Below are 13,348 nucleotides of genomic sequence, written 5' to 3'. Positions count from 1 at the left end.
CAATGCCCTGAGATTAGATTGTTTATGCTTCTGAAAGCATATATGTACCAGTATCTTCTTCTCTCTTTGAATGGTCAAGCACTCCCGATATTGGTTATCTTCTGCATTGAAATATATGCTCTTCATCCTTTTGATTATTTTCTATTTCCTTAAAATATCCACCAGAAAGTCTTATGTGACCCAGAACCTGAGCCTAGATCAAATCATTTTCATAGTCTTGAAGATATGCCTTTTTCAATGACCTTCTGATTTTTTCCAGCTTTAGCATTTCTGTGATTGAAAGTGCTCAGAGGATGAACTGAAAGCATAAGAAAATGTTAGTTTATTGCAGAAGTTATACATCTTCCAAACTTTTCAATGTATCAATATGACTATGTCAAAAGGATTTGCTGAAATTTTGTCTAAAATCTAGACATGTGCTGTCAGCATACCAACCTTTGCATGTGGTTTCTTTTGTAAGTCATTCTGTAGGACAGATTCTGATAAATACATATATGTATAACTATACATCCACTTGTGCCTTTTCAAAAGGGGCAGTTTCTCTCTTGAGAAATGATTCTATTTTTGTGGAATTTGAAGCTATTGCATTGGAAGGAGCAGTAGAAGCAAAGGATGTGAGGTAATACAAGGGCCCTAGGGGAGCAAGAGGAGCAGGATCTATCTGTGTAGTGGTTGCAATGTCTGTGTTCTCCCATCAGTGTGTTCTGTCCCAGGATAACGCTCCAGGTTAGGATTCAACAAGCTCATTTCTTTTTTTTTTTTTTGTAAAGAGAATGGCAGAAAGTCCTCTAGCATGCAACAAACTGAAAGTGGCAGCTGATAAATAATTATGTTCCCTGCTTCCCTCCCTTTTAACTCTGCAAACATATAATTAGGGAAGACATGAAAAGCTGTGCCTTTCTCCTCTCTTGTCCTTCCCCTCACTGAAGGCTGCATCACCCCTGTGGTATGTCAGTGGTCAGTTCTTTGGAAAATCAGTCTGACTCCTCTTCCGCCCCTGCAGGTGCTGTAACTCATTCACAGTGTTCTGAAAGACACCGAGGCTTTGCTCTGTGCTCACTGCAATGTTTTGAATCACAGCTTGGTCTTGGGTTTGGAACCTGCAGATTCTGAAGTGACACAAAGTGAGTGATTGTACAGAAACACAGGTAGGTCCCCTCTTTAAAATAGAAGTGTTTGATATAAAGGCTACCCACTGGAGAAGAGAAATAAAAAAATAGAAAAAACAGTGTAATAAAAACAAGATGTACCTGCACCCCGATACTGTCTCCAGATCCTGAATCCATCACTCTGCAGTTCTTTGTAAATGAGAGTCCATTTTCTTCTTAGCTTCCAGTATAGACTGATCCTCCAAGGCATGATCTAACAACAACATAGAACAAGCTGGATTCTTTCAGTTCTGCATGGTCAATGTTTGCTTCACGTTACGATATTAATTTGCAACCAAGAGAGTGAGAAACACTCTGAATGGAAGTGAAAATACTGTGGTTCCAGCAGCTGGGGCTGTATCACCCACTGCAAAGCCATGGCAGAGCAGAGTGGTGCAGCACACTGCCCTGGCAGTCCAACTCTTCTGCCAGCACAGCAGTTCCACAGGAGTTCATAGAAGATTAGGGACTCCTTCTCTAAGACTTTATTCTCTGGGAAAAATACCAGCAATCAGATGATTTAGTATCATTGTGTGCGCAGCTATGTGCTTTGGCAGGAATAAAATTTCCTTCCTCTCATCTTTTTCAGTCTGGTAGTAACTCTTTAAGACATGTTGCTAAACAATCATATATTTTATGATTCTTGGATAATCATCTTCAATAATTATCAATAATTAGACTAAAACTGAAGGAAAGTCCAAGGGTTGTATGCAAAAGAGATCCAGGCACTGCCTTCAGTCTCAAGCATTCATGTCCATAAAACAGGGAAACAACTCCTACTGGTCTCCCCCATTTTCACAGAGGCCAGGTTTATATTCTGGCTCATGTGCCGTCATTAGCATGCAATAATGTAAATATCCAGGCCGCCTTATCGAGTTGAGCTTCTCATCTGCTTTTTGTCTCCTGCGGGTTCAAAGAGCTGTGTGTACACAATCACAGGTGTACATGCGGGGTTTGTTTGGGATTTGGCACTTCCTCTTCCACCTTATCCATTCCTTGGGAGGCAGAATGGAGCATTTTGTATCTCTGAAGTCCATTTCCTCTGGCTGCTCCTTGTCATTTCCCAGTGGGATATGCCTGTGTATGTGAGCACACATCTGGGGAGAGGGTGAGGAGCAGCATTTGAGTGGGACCTCAAGTTCTTTCCAGGATACAGATCCTCCCTGGTTTAAATTTGGTACTTCCAGGAATAATAGTTTTCTGATTGCTTTCACTATTTGTCTCTTGGAAAAAAAAAAAATAAAAAATAGAGAAATAGAGAACTGTCTCAGGCTAATTAGAAAAGGTAGGAGAAGAGTGGGGATGAATCTCTAGGTGGAGAAGATGCTGGAGATGAACTAAAGTCAAGCTTGACCCAAAGTCTGCAGTAAAGGAGCAGCTGAAGGTAAGGAAATGGCAAAGCTGATGCCAAACAGCATCTGTCAAACCAAGGGCATATACTAATAGACCTGCTTCAGTTTGTACCACACCATAACTGCCATTTAACAATAGTGTTAAATGACACTGAAAATTGAATTAAAAACATACTTTTCTAAACTGATTTTACAAAAAATGGCCACCTGAGCTGTGATAAAGCTGGAACTCTCCATTTTGCAACAGCATGGGATTGGGTCTCCTTGCTCCCTCCAGGAAAACCACGCCTTGCCATGAGGCTCTGCAGCTTTGCATGCTAGTGGGATGCTGTCAAAATGATACCTGCTTATTTCCTGAAATGAGTTAAAAGTAGCTTGAGGATTACACCTGTCTTTGCCAATATCTGTCATTAGACAATTTCCTGTCTCCAGCTTTGTGCTTTATTTCCTGCTGGCGTCTAAAGGATGCATGCTGACAGCAGAAGACAGCGGCTGTTGTGAAACATGGGTGCTGCCTGTGGGGCTGTGTGCAGCGGGACAGACTGGTGATCCCTGGTGAGACTGCTGCCTTTGCTTCAATCAGTTGTGCAGCGTGAGAACACAGTGGCGGTGGCTGGTTTGGCCCTGCTCACTAATTGGACTGAATGTGCAGACTGACTAAAGCATGTGCTGAAGGTTTGGGAGAGGCATGTTGAATACCGCCGTCTGCTTGAAGCCACGTTTTCTGGCAGGTGCAGAGCCTCCCATGCTGAAGCTGTTACACTCTGCATGCAGATATTAAATATTTATGACAGCTGATGGTCCCCTGTGTCCCAGCTCCCACCTGGGAGCCCTGATTGCTGCAATGCTCTCCCTAGAGCAATCTGTGTTTGAAAGCAACACAGAGTGAAGCTGGATCAAGAGGAAAGCCTGCAGAAGCCTTCCTGTACCACATATTTTACAAGGCTGTGGCCAATTTTCTGGGGAAGGGATGCAGGCATAAATCTATTTGCATAGGGTAAAGCAGGCCAGAACTGGCATTTCCTTTGGTCTTAAGACGTGCCAAGCCCACAGCACTATGAGGTTCTCCTTTGGGCATAGAGATTTCTCCATCCCTGAGCTACGTAAAGGGTGGTGAAAAGAAGCCTTACCTGCAGTGGAGATGTTAAAACCTCTGTAGCACGTTTCTAACATGGCAAATTTGGGGGGTTTCAGAAGATCAAAAGAGCTGGAAACAAATAAAGGAAATGATTTTGTAGAGGGGGTGCAACAACCAATAGAAAGGGATGATTAGAAATAGATGCCTTTGTGGCTTTTATCTGCTCAGGTGAGAAGTGCTAAAGAATTCTGAGGTCTAGAGATAGCCACAATCAACAAAGCAACTGCAGAATCGGGTCCTTCCTTTAAAAGTTCACAGGCACAGTGGTAAATATAGTTCAGACACAAATATGTTTTTAGATTAAGAGTTTTCTTTTAAATCCTTTTCCCCCCCTCTCCTTATGAGAGTGCCAAGTAGTGCCAGTTTGGAAGTAATTTCTGAAATGTGGACATCTGTCTTCTGGGATTTGTACTGAAAACACCATATTTTTTCATATGGCTCACCAAACAAGCCATTCATTAGTAACTAGTTTCAATCTATAATGACTTTGAGTGTGATTCATCCTTGTAACTCTCGAGTGTTGTACCGTCAGTGGGGCTTGCGTGAGCATACATCTGAGGTGCAGAAGTGAATGTGGCCCTGTTTCTGGTCAGACTAATGATTCTCATGTGATGTTTCGCATCTCTTTGTCAATCCTCTGAGCCATTCCAATGTCTGAGAAAAAGCTGCAGAAACACATCTACACCATAACACTGCTCTAAAAATAACAGTTAATCTCCTGTTCGAGATGTTAATTTATAGAAGGAAAGGCTGTGGAAAAAGCCCCAAATCTTGCAATTATGTGAGTGGCTTTTTTTTCTTGAGATATATAACCAATTCTTCTGTTCTTAGCTTAGAAACCATGTGCTATATGCTATCCCCAGATCTTTTTAGCACTAGCTACAAGGTATTTTGCACTAGTCTACAAGTAAGAAAAAGCTTTTCATCAGTCTGAGGTATGGTATAAACAACCTCAGGAAGTTTGGGATATGTTGTTAAAACTGTTCTGCAGTATCCTTTTTGCAGGGAGTTTTGGCACTGCAGACTTGCACAAGCTTATTATGAAATTCACTCATTGGCTAGCCTCTGATCTGTCCCGTAATCTCCCACCAGAAGATCACTACTTTTATAAGCAGGGTATGAAAAGAGAGAGTATGCATTGCTGTTCATCTAAAGATTCATCCCTCTTGCTTTCCTCTTATTCTAAACCTCTCCTTTTTCCCTAATTCAAGCTGCTGCGCCTTGGTACACCTGCACCCAAATTCATCCAGGCTGGCTTTGGGCACCTCCCTGAGCACCACGTCAGAACTGTGCTGGCTTTTGGGTCGCGTTGTCTTTAATGGGAAGGCTGAAGCACCCACTGCAGGGGGTGGGTGGGTGGGTGGATGTGATGAGCACAAAAACTGGCAGAAAAATACAGGTACTCTATCATTAAGTTTGGAAAAGACTACTATGATCATCACTGACCTATTCTCACCATGCCCGATAATGACATCCCTTAGTGCCACATCCTCACAGTTTTGAACATCTCCAGGGACAGTGACTCCACCATCTCCCACAGCATCCTGTTCCAAGGCCTCACAACACTTTCTGAAAAAAAACTTTTCATAACAGTATGAAAGAGGAGCTCCTTGGCTCCCCATTAAAGGGGAGCTGCAATTCCTGAGGACATGGCCCTCTTCCAGCCCTGTGGGTGGCCATCTTCATGTCTCAAAAAGAGAGGACTAAACTCCTACAGAAACTAGGAAGTGTTTAAGTGCCAAAAAGGGAAAATCAGGCACTCAGATGTTTCTAGCTTCTACTACTTGATTTCTCTTACTTTACATTTGACACGCTAAAATGAAGCAAGCCACAGGCAGCCCAGTGCCTGGAGGAGTTTGAAGGTCAACCAAGATGTCAGTCTTGGAAAATAGTCCTAGGCCTCATAGCTGTGGATGTAACAAGAACAGTATTTATTATTGCCAAGGAGGTATAAATATATGCGGTTACAGGAACACATGAAACTATGGAAACATGAATATGAACATTCATAGTGTTACATGAGGAAAAGCGTCAGGTACTCATTTTCTCTCACAGCAAAACTCTAATTGACTAGGTCAGTATGTTCCAAGTACGGCATCTGTCCCACTACTGCCCTCAGAGTGGTCTTCAGATTCTTCAGGCTTTTGTCAGAGGGCTCCGGCTGTAGTCACCCATCTCTTTAAAAGCCCCTTCCCCTTGCCCTTTTATCAGACATGCTCATCAGGTTGAATGGAGCAAAGGTCATGAATCACCCCACAGACACAGTAACAGGGATGAATGCAGCCAGACCATGCGCAGAAGTGCATTGCCAGCACCACAACTAAATTTGGCTCAGGTATCCAGTGACATTATCTGATGTGGCCAGGAGTCCCATTGCCATACAAACTGGCCTTCATCACACCTTCCTGAACTGCCTATCAGTCTGTCAGGCAGCAGTGGAGTAACAGAAGAAGAAGAGGGGAAAGACACACATTTTAAAAAAATGCAGGTCTGGATTTACTTATTTTTACTTATTTTCTTATCTGAATAGCTTTTTTTTTTTTTTTTTTTTTTTTGCTTCTATTGCTATAAATTTCCCAGGAAACCACCCTGCAAAGCCTTCGTAGGAATTCGAACCTTTTTGGCTGATGGCACCATAAATAACAAATTTCTTCAAGGTCAGATACATCGCTTTTAAAATAGCTTGCTTAGTGCTAAATCAAAAGTATTTTCTAGTCTTGGGTTGCATGAAAGGCTTGAGCTATAAGCCTTATTCCTATTTATTTTAATCAGACACTCCTTCAGTTTGGCTCCCATCACTTCCTGGTTTTGCTTGCTTTGGTGGAAATCAACTTGCACAATGTCCTAAGGTGCACCTACAGTACAACACTAACCTTCCTTGAACAAATAATCCTTACTCACCCATTGCAGGCAGCAGATATTACAGCAGATGTGGTAGCAACAGGAAGGGAGGACTCTGACAAGCTCAGGTGCAATCAGGTAAAGACATCTAAGGGACTTCCTCTTCTCCTGGGACAGCAGGGTGGCTCACAAGTGGCCATAATACTGCGTAGCAATATGTCTTTTCCAAGGAAAACATTTTGCCCCAGTCTGAGTGCATTTCATTAATACCTTATTATCCACATGCTTGGTAACAAGGTGTTTCAGGGTTTAATTACTGCCATGTGGTGCAAATGGTTTTCCACAAGTAATTATCACCATAATGTGTATCTCCTGCATGCAAAGAGCAAGCAGCCCTTTGCAGAACCCCCAACTTGGATCTTGTAATATCTTAGTTCAAAATGTCATTTTGGAGAGTAGAAGGGTGAGGGCAAGCAGGTGAGGTGGCAAATGACAGAGGTGTGCTAGTGTAGCACAGGTTCTCCCAGAAGATCCCACAGCCCCCTGAGCTGGAGAGCTCACTGGAAGAGGAAAGGGTCTGGCTTGACTCTCAGGTTGGTGTTTACAGGGCAGGCAGAGGAAAAGTGGATGTTTCACTTGAAATGTTATGAAAAAGGTTGAGAAATAATGCCTGCAGAAGTTAGTTCTCAGAGTCTCTTTCTGTTCGTCTGTGATGAAAAGACAGGCAACAGAATCAAAAATTCTGCAAATCCATTTCCTTTTACTATATCGTCACTTGGTTCATGAACTGAAAAAAGGAATTTGAGAAATGCAACTCAGTTTCTAAGTGCAATTATTAGGTTTAACTATTTTTTTTCTACTCAAACAAATAGGGTATTTAAAATTTTTTTTTTATTTTTATTTTTTTTATTTTTTTAGTATAAGCTGAGTTTTTCCCTCTTTAAAACAATCATCAAACTCATTTGCTTGGCTAAGAGATTCATAGGAGCAGAATCTAAAAATACAAAAGATAGAAACCAGATTTTGTTATCTAAAATATACATCCTCTCCTGTCGTGCTGGTAACTTAAGTTCACACAGTGTAAACACAGAACTAACAAGCTCTGGTATTGTCATTTGGGTTACAGCTTTTAAATATAAACTAGCTCCAAGCAGCTCACAAGGCTCTTCAAGAGATCAGGTACATAGATTTCAACACATCTTCAAGTCCACGAGTGTTTGATTGATATAGTACAGTACTCCTGTTCATGTAAATATTTGAAGTTGGAGAAACCTTCTGTTTTAAATTCTGTTAAAAAAAGCCAGTTTAAGCTAACTTCCCACAGCAGAGCAGTTCTTACACACACACAGATACATGTGCTGCTCTGTTTCTCATACGCAAATCCATCTGCGAACATGGATTTTGCTTTTAACCACCCTTTGCTGTCAGGAAGGCAGCAGGGCCTGATCCCCAGGATGCTGAGGAGCTCCAACTGACTTAGGAGATCACTGGATAGATGTAGCTGCAGTGCTCACAAGGGACCCATCGCTTTCTGAGTTTTGTGTAATCATTTCCAGGGAACTCAGCCATTGTAAGGTGATTGCCATTCCAACAGAGACCTCACTGGGCCTGCACACTTGCATGTTCAACTCACGTGGCAGCATTCTTGTTATTCTCACTGCTTTCTAAAAACATAGGGCCATTTTTTTATCTCATTTTTATAAAGCAGGGACGATGCTGTTTCTGACTAGAGATGGCCTTCATAAATGAACGTCTGAAAGACAGGAAATGAGGACCCTGCTCAGATTCTTGTCATCCCGGGGCATGGGCAGAAACTTCAAGTAAGAAAATCCAGAAGAGAATTGCCAGCAAAATAAGAATTGCAGCTGATGTTAACAAAGGATTTCTGAGATGCCTGGTTTGACAAATTCAGAACTGAGAACCATGTGTAAGGAGCTGCAAACAAAGAAAAGATCGTCTAAATGTCACAAAAATCAAGAGGCTGATCTGTAATCACTGACGGCAAAAGACACAGCAGAGTAGAAGGTATGAGACAAAACTGAGCACAAATGCTCTGGAATACTCTTGTCCTCAGGTTTGTACTTTTTCTTGTAGCTCCATGTTTTCTGCATTAGTATGCTCCTATAGCCACCCCTTAGAAGTGAGAATGCCTTCTGGCCACCTGCAGATCCTACCACAGCACTCAGCTGTCTCAGATGGTTGCAAAGGTGCTCCAAACCCACTCTTCTAAGGACCTCATACTTGAGGTGAAGAAATCCAAGCAATGGCAGAAGCGAGAGGTGGTTTTTCAGACTCAGAACAGTGTGATGCTGGTGTAGTGATGCTGCGTTCAACACAGCAAGGAGATGCTCAGGAACATCACCACCACCTGTTGCATGTCTTCTACTCCTGTGCAGTCATAGTCCCCTGCCAGAGTGATTTGCAGGTCTCCTTAGCCCTGTACCCTCGTACCAGCCACCACTTTTTCTAGGAGAAATTACGTTAGGGACAGAAAATCTCAGGAAGGAGTAAGAGGGTCAGAAGAATTGAGCTCTAAAGCTTATGCAGAGGTTGTGTGCCTCCTGATGTTTGGAATCAAAAATAAATGCAAAGTTTGTGAAGGGAAGCTGTCTGCTCCTGCTTCGTGATTTTTTTGTTTGTTTGTTGTTTTGTTTTGGTTTAAATCTCATTTATATAGGTGGAGACAGTCCATGAATTGACTTATTCCTTTCTGCCTGTGGCTTAGTGGTTTAGGTAGTTGAGGCGTATATTTTAAGATCGTTTTCCTTCACAGGAAATGGGAAGCTGTGGAAAGCAAAATATCATTTTAGTAAAAATAATACTGCCTAACAAAACTCAAATGATTTAGCGTGTGTGTAAAATAGCAGAGATACCAGAGAGACTCTCTTGGAAATGGTATTTGGTGAATAAACTTTTTTTCCACACTGCATTATTTAATGTTAGGTGGATCCATCCAGAGAGGCTGACATCCAGAGTAGGCGGTTTGTTGCTCATCACTTATTTCTCAGCCGTTGCTCCAAGCATACAAAAAACACAAACAAATCCTGCACCAATGTCCCCAGCATCCCTTCCACATCCAGCAGAGCCAACTGTGAGCTATCTCTGCAGGGTTTTACTCTATATAATATTGAATTGGCGTGGGCAGCATGAAGCCTAAGGAAAGCAGGCTGCTCCTTATCCTCAGGGACAAGTCACAGGTGGCCAAAAAGCAAATCCGAATGTATTAGGTATTCATTATTCACTGCTGAGAATTTTTTCCTTTTCATATGATAGGAAACTGTTTCTTTTAGCAGTGTATTCAGGCAGGCAGTAGAGAAGGCAATCTGTAGATTTTCTAATTACCCAGAAAGCAGGCTGCTTCAGTGAGGGTGGTTGGCCATGTGTAGGTGTCCCATCAGCTTGCTTCTGTGTCCTGCTCTGTTGTTTCCCCACACCTGTGCAGAGCCCAACAAAAACAGGGAAGCAGTCTGCAAGCTGATCATCCATTTATGTTGGAATTAACACAGCAAACTCTCTTGTATGGTTAATTCCCACCCGAGCAGTGAGTTTGCATTCGGACTGCAGGAATGCACCCAGACTTCATAGCACTGAATTTTGGACACACAGATCAATTAGAAAAAGTGCATTAAGTGACGTACACTTTAGTTTGTGTTGCAGAACCTTCCCTTGACAGATAGGATTACTTTCATGTGCTGTAGTAGGGTGACATTGCTCTGGTGCACACTGCACACTGTAGCACTGTCAGAGTGACTTTAAGGCACAGACAGGGACAGGAGAGCAGCCGGTGCTGTGCAGGGCTGTGACTATCCCTGGGAGCCCCGAGGCTCTGCCTTGCTTGCCAGGGAAATGAGAGGGGAAGCACTGAATTGCATGGTGCCACGGCAGAAAAGGAATAATAAAGAAGCTGTGAATCCGCTGACAAGCCAGGTAACTACACTGAGCATATCTCTGCGATGCAGCTGTCCTAATTTGGGGAAAATATTTACATTCAATCCACATGAAATATATAAAGCACACTGTTGTTTCTTTAGTAGAAAGAGGATGATAATTTTAATAGTGTAGGTGTGAGAGATAACTTCTTTTTTTATTAACAATTTTTCTACACAAAATCTTATAATAATACACTGGTGGAAAAACAGAGCATTACTACTGCAGGTTGTCCCTCATTCTGGCCAAAGCCTCAGACAAATACAGCTGCCTAAGGGAGCACTTGGCATACGATTTTGTTTCTCCTGGACATCAACTTAATGTTTTGAAAGAGGAAAAAAACATTTGCCTGCTGTTGTCTCATGGATGCCTCATGCCTATTCATTTCATTTTGTTGTTTGTCGTATTCCAAAGTAAATGCATTCTTCCTGACAGCACTTGATTCTTTTCACGCACTGGAAAAAAAGATGACTGACGGCTGGTGCCTTCTCTTTCCTTGAAAAGGAGCCCAAACCTGCAAAGCTTTATGCCTGTGAGTAATAGTCAAAAACAAATGCGACATAGCACAGGAATTATGGCATGAGTAATGATTGCACAGTCATTATGCCCTTATGAGAATACTCCAGGATCTGAGCAGGAAATGGCAAAAACAAAAGTTGAAAGGAGAAAACACAAAGAAAGAGAAACCCTGAATGCCAGACCTTCAAGTCTGAAAGTCTACCTACTGCATAAAATTTGAAGGTAAATGGATTGCAGGCATAAATGTTACGCCTGCAATCAAATGCTGAAGAGTTAATTCCATTTAGCCACTTTAGTGTTTGTTTCGTGGGTATCACCAGATGATTGATGGTTGCATTCTTTCAGTTGTATCTGGGAATAAGCACTGTGAAAATTGTATTTGGTGTTTAAAACACTGAAAGCAAAGGAGATGTAGACATAAGGATGGTGAGTAGCCATGCCATGGTTATTTCAGAGTTACAAATGAAAAATGCCGCATCAGTGCCAGTTTGTTGCTTGCAGCAGACGTGGATCATTATCATAATCACTGAGAGGAGGACACTGTAAAGAGAAGCACCCAAACATGGACCGAAGCTTCAAAGTGACTCATCAAGGGGTTGGAACTAGGTGATCTTTAAGAACCTTTCCAACTCAAGCCATTCTATGATTCTACAATACCTACTGTCAGAAGCTTCGCGTAAAACCTGCTGCTTCCAGTGAGATACAATAAAATCTCACACCATGATCGCTAATAGAAGGACGGGATCCAAAACCTGCAGTCAAGACTACTAAAAGCCATGTGAATGTTGTAGGAGTGATCTCTGGAGTCCGGTGCTGTACACGCAGAGCGTGCTGCTTGGTGTCAGTGGGCATGCAGCCCTGCTCTGGACAGGGCTAGCTCTACTCTTGTTAAATGAGTGCCAGGTAAACTTCTACTCATCTGCTGAGCTCCCTGTATTTTCATGAGGGTATCAGTGGGGTATCAGTTTGAATAATTAAACTTCTCATTTTACTCATGAGCAAAATAAAAGTTTTTTAAAAACAGAATCCACAAGGGTAGATGTCAGCTTTCCAGTAGCCTTTATTTAGCATTACCGAGCTGTTCAGATTCCACTTTCCATCTATTTGCAATGTCTTTTTAGTTATTCAATGCCAGGTCTTTGTTTAAAGCAAAGTGAGAAAACAAAATAATTAGATTTACCCTTTACTAATCCTTCTGAATGGAAGTGATAGAGGATCCCACACGCTTTTTAAATTTTCATTAAAAATATGAATACAGAAATGTCAATAGCCTTTTATCTTGGCTTCTCTGCTTTGGCTGAGAGATGTGTGCAGAGAACCTGGAAGATGTGGGAGGGTTGGACCAGATTGGAGCTTTCCTTCCTCTCCTTCCCAGGACCTCTTCTCCCACTTCAACCTGTTGGTTCTGAGCTATCAGGCTCAGGTACCACATAGGTGAAAATGGGCTCTTTCCAGAATAAGACTTGTTGCCCTCAGGTCCTCTGCTACCACAGTGAGATATGATAATAGGCTTCTTGCCTTGGGATTCAGCAGCAAAAAACTGGAACAGGAGTTTGGGTTTCTGGAACAGAGAATTGGGAATGCTTTTTTTTAGCTAGAAAAGGTTTTAATGGAAATTTTATTCCGTGTAAAGCAATCTCCCAGAAGAAAAACAGCTTTGACACTCTAACCGCCTGTGTCTTTATTCCACCACAAAATGTATTATTTTGATATGCACACCAATTTCCATTCCTGTAATTGGTATTTCTTATTCTTACTATTCAAGGGATCTATTTGTTGCTTTATTTGTGCAATTCAGTCGGAATGGTGTAAAACTAAGCTTACGGTGCAAGGGTGCAGGGTTTTTCCTAGCTTGTGTTCAGTTCTGCTTCCTGGTATGGAAGTCCCTGTACCTGATATGTATGTATGAAAAGTGCCGCTATGGAACATTCAATTTGTTGAAAAGCATAGCCATTGATTTGTGACTCTTTTTTTCTGCCGTAGTCTCATCCATTGTATTAATGCAAATCAAATCACTTTCTTAGTGAAACAATAGCTTTTGTACACGTGTACGGCACTGTTATTACAGCTGCATTTCACAGAAAGTATGGATTTACTTTAGAAATTCATCTTCCACGCTTTTTTTTCTTCAGTAATGAAGAGTTTAGCCCCAAACAAATATCTTTTAAAACTAATTCTTGTTAACCCTGAATAGTCCTGATTGCTTAAGTATTAGATAATGAGAAATTTTTGTTCACAGGAGTGCTTCTGCCTGTGCTGGGGGGACATTTGGTATGTGTCATTGGGAAACTTGGAGGGAAGTTGTTGGTGATATCAGTATGTGAATAGATGTACTAGGGAATTAATTAAAATAGACTTGTTCCTATAGTTTGGTGTAAATTCCAAATTTATAAAGCTTCACTTTCAAAAAATATCCTTCTCGC

General features: G+C 41.8%; 1 long non-coding RNA gene across 1 annotated transcript; it reads right to left on the bottom strand.

Moving 5' to 3' along the window:
- Nucleotides 1-3,656: 3,656 nt before the first annotated feature.
- Nucleotides 3,657-6,691, bottom strand: LOC149918234 (uncharacterized). The gene is made up of 3 exons (XR_016466461.1): nucleotides 6,540-6,691; nucleotides 5,085-5,207; nucleotides 3,657-3,707 (listed from the first exon to the last, which is right to left on the bottom strand). It is a non-coding gene; the product is annotated as an uncharacterized LOC149918234 (long non-coding RNA).
- Between the last annotated feature and the right edge of the window lie 6,657 nt (nucleotides 6,692-13,348).

The sequence above is a fragment of the Phasianus colchicus genome, chromosome 4 (assembly GCF_987193195.1).
Source record: "Phasianus colchicus chromosome 4, bPhaCol1.hap1.1, whole genome shotgun sequence".
In the NCBI taxonomy this organism is placed as follows: domain Eukaryota; kingdom Metazoa; phylum Chordata; class Aves; order Galliformes; family Phasianidae; genus Phasianus; species Phasianus colchicus.
This window is presented reverse-complemented; position numbering and strand designations above follow the sequence as displayed.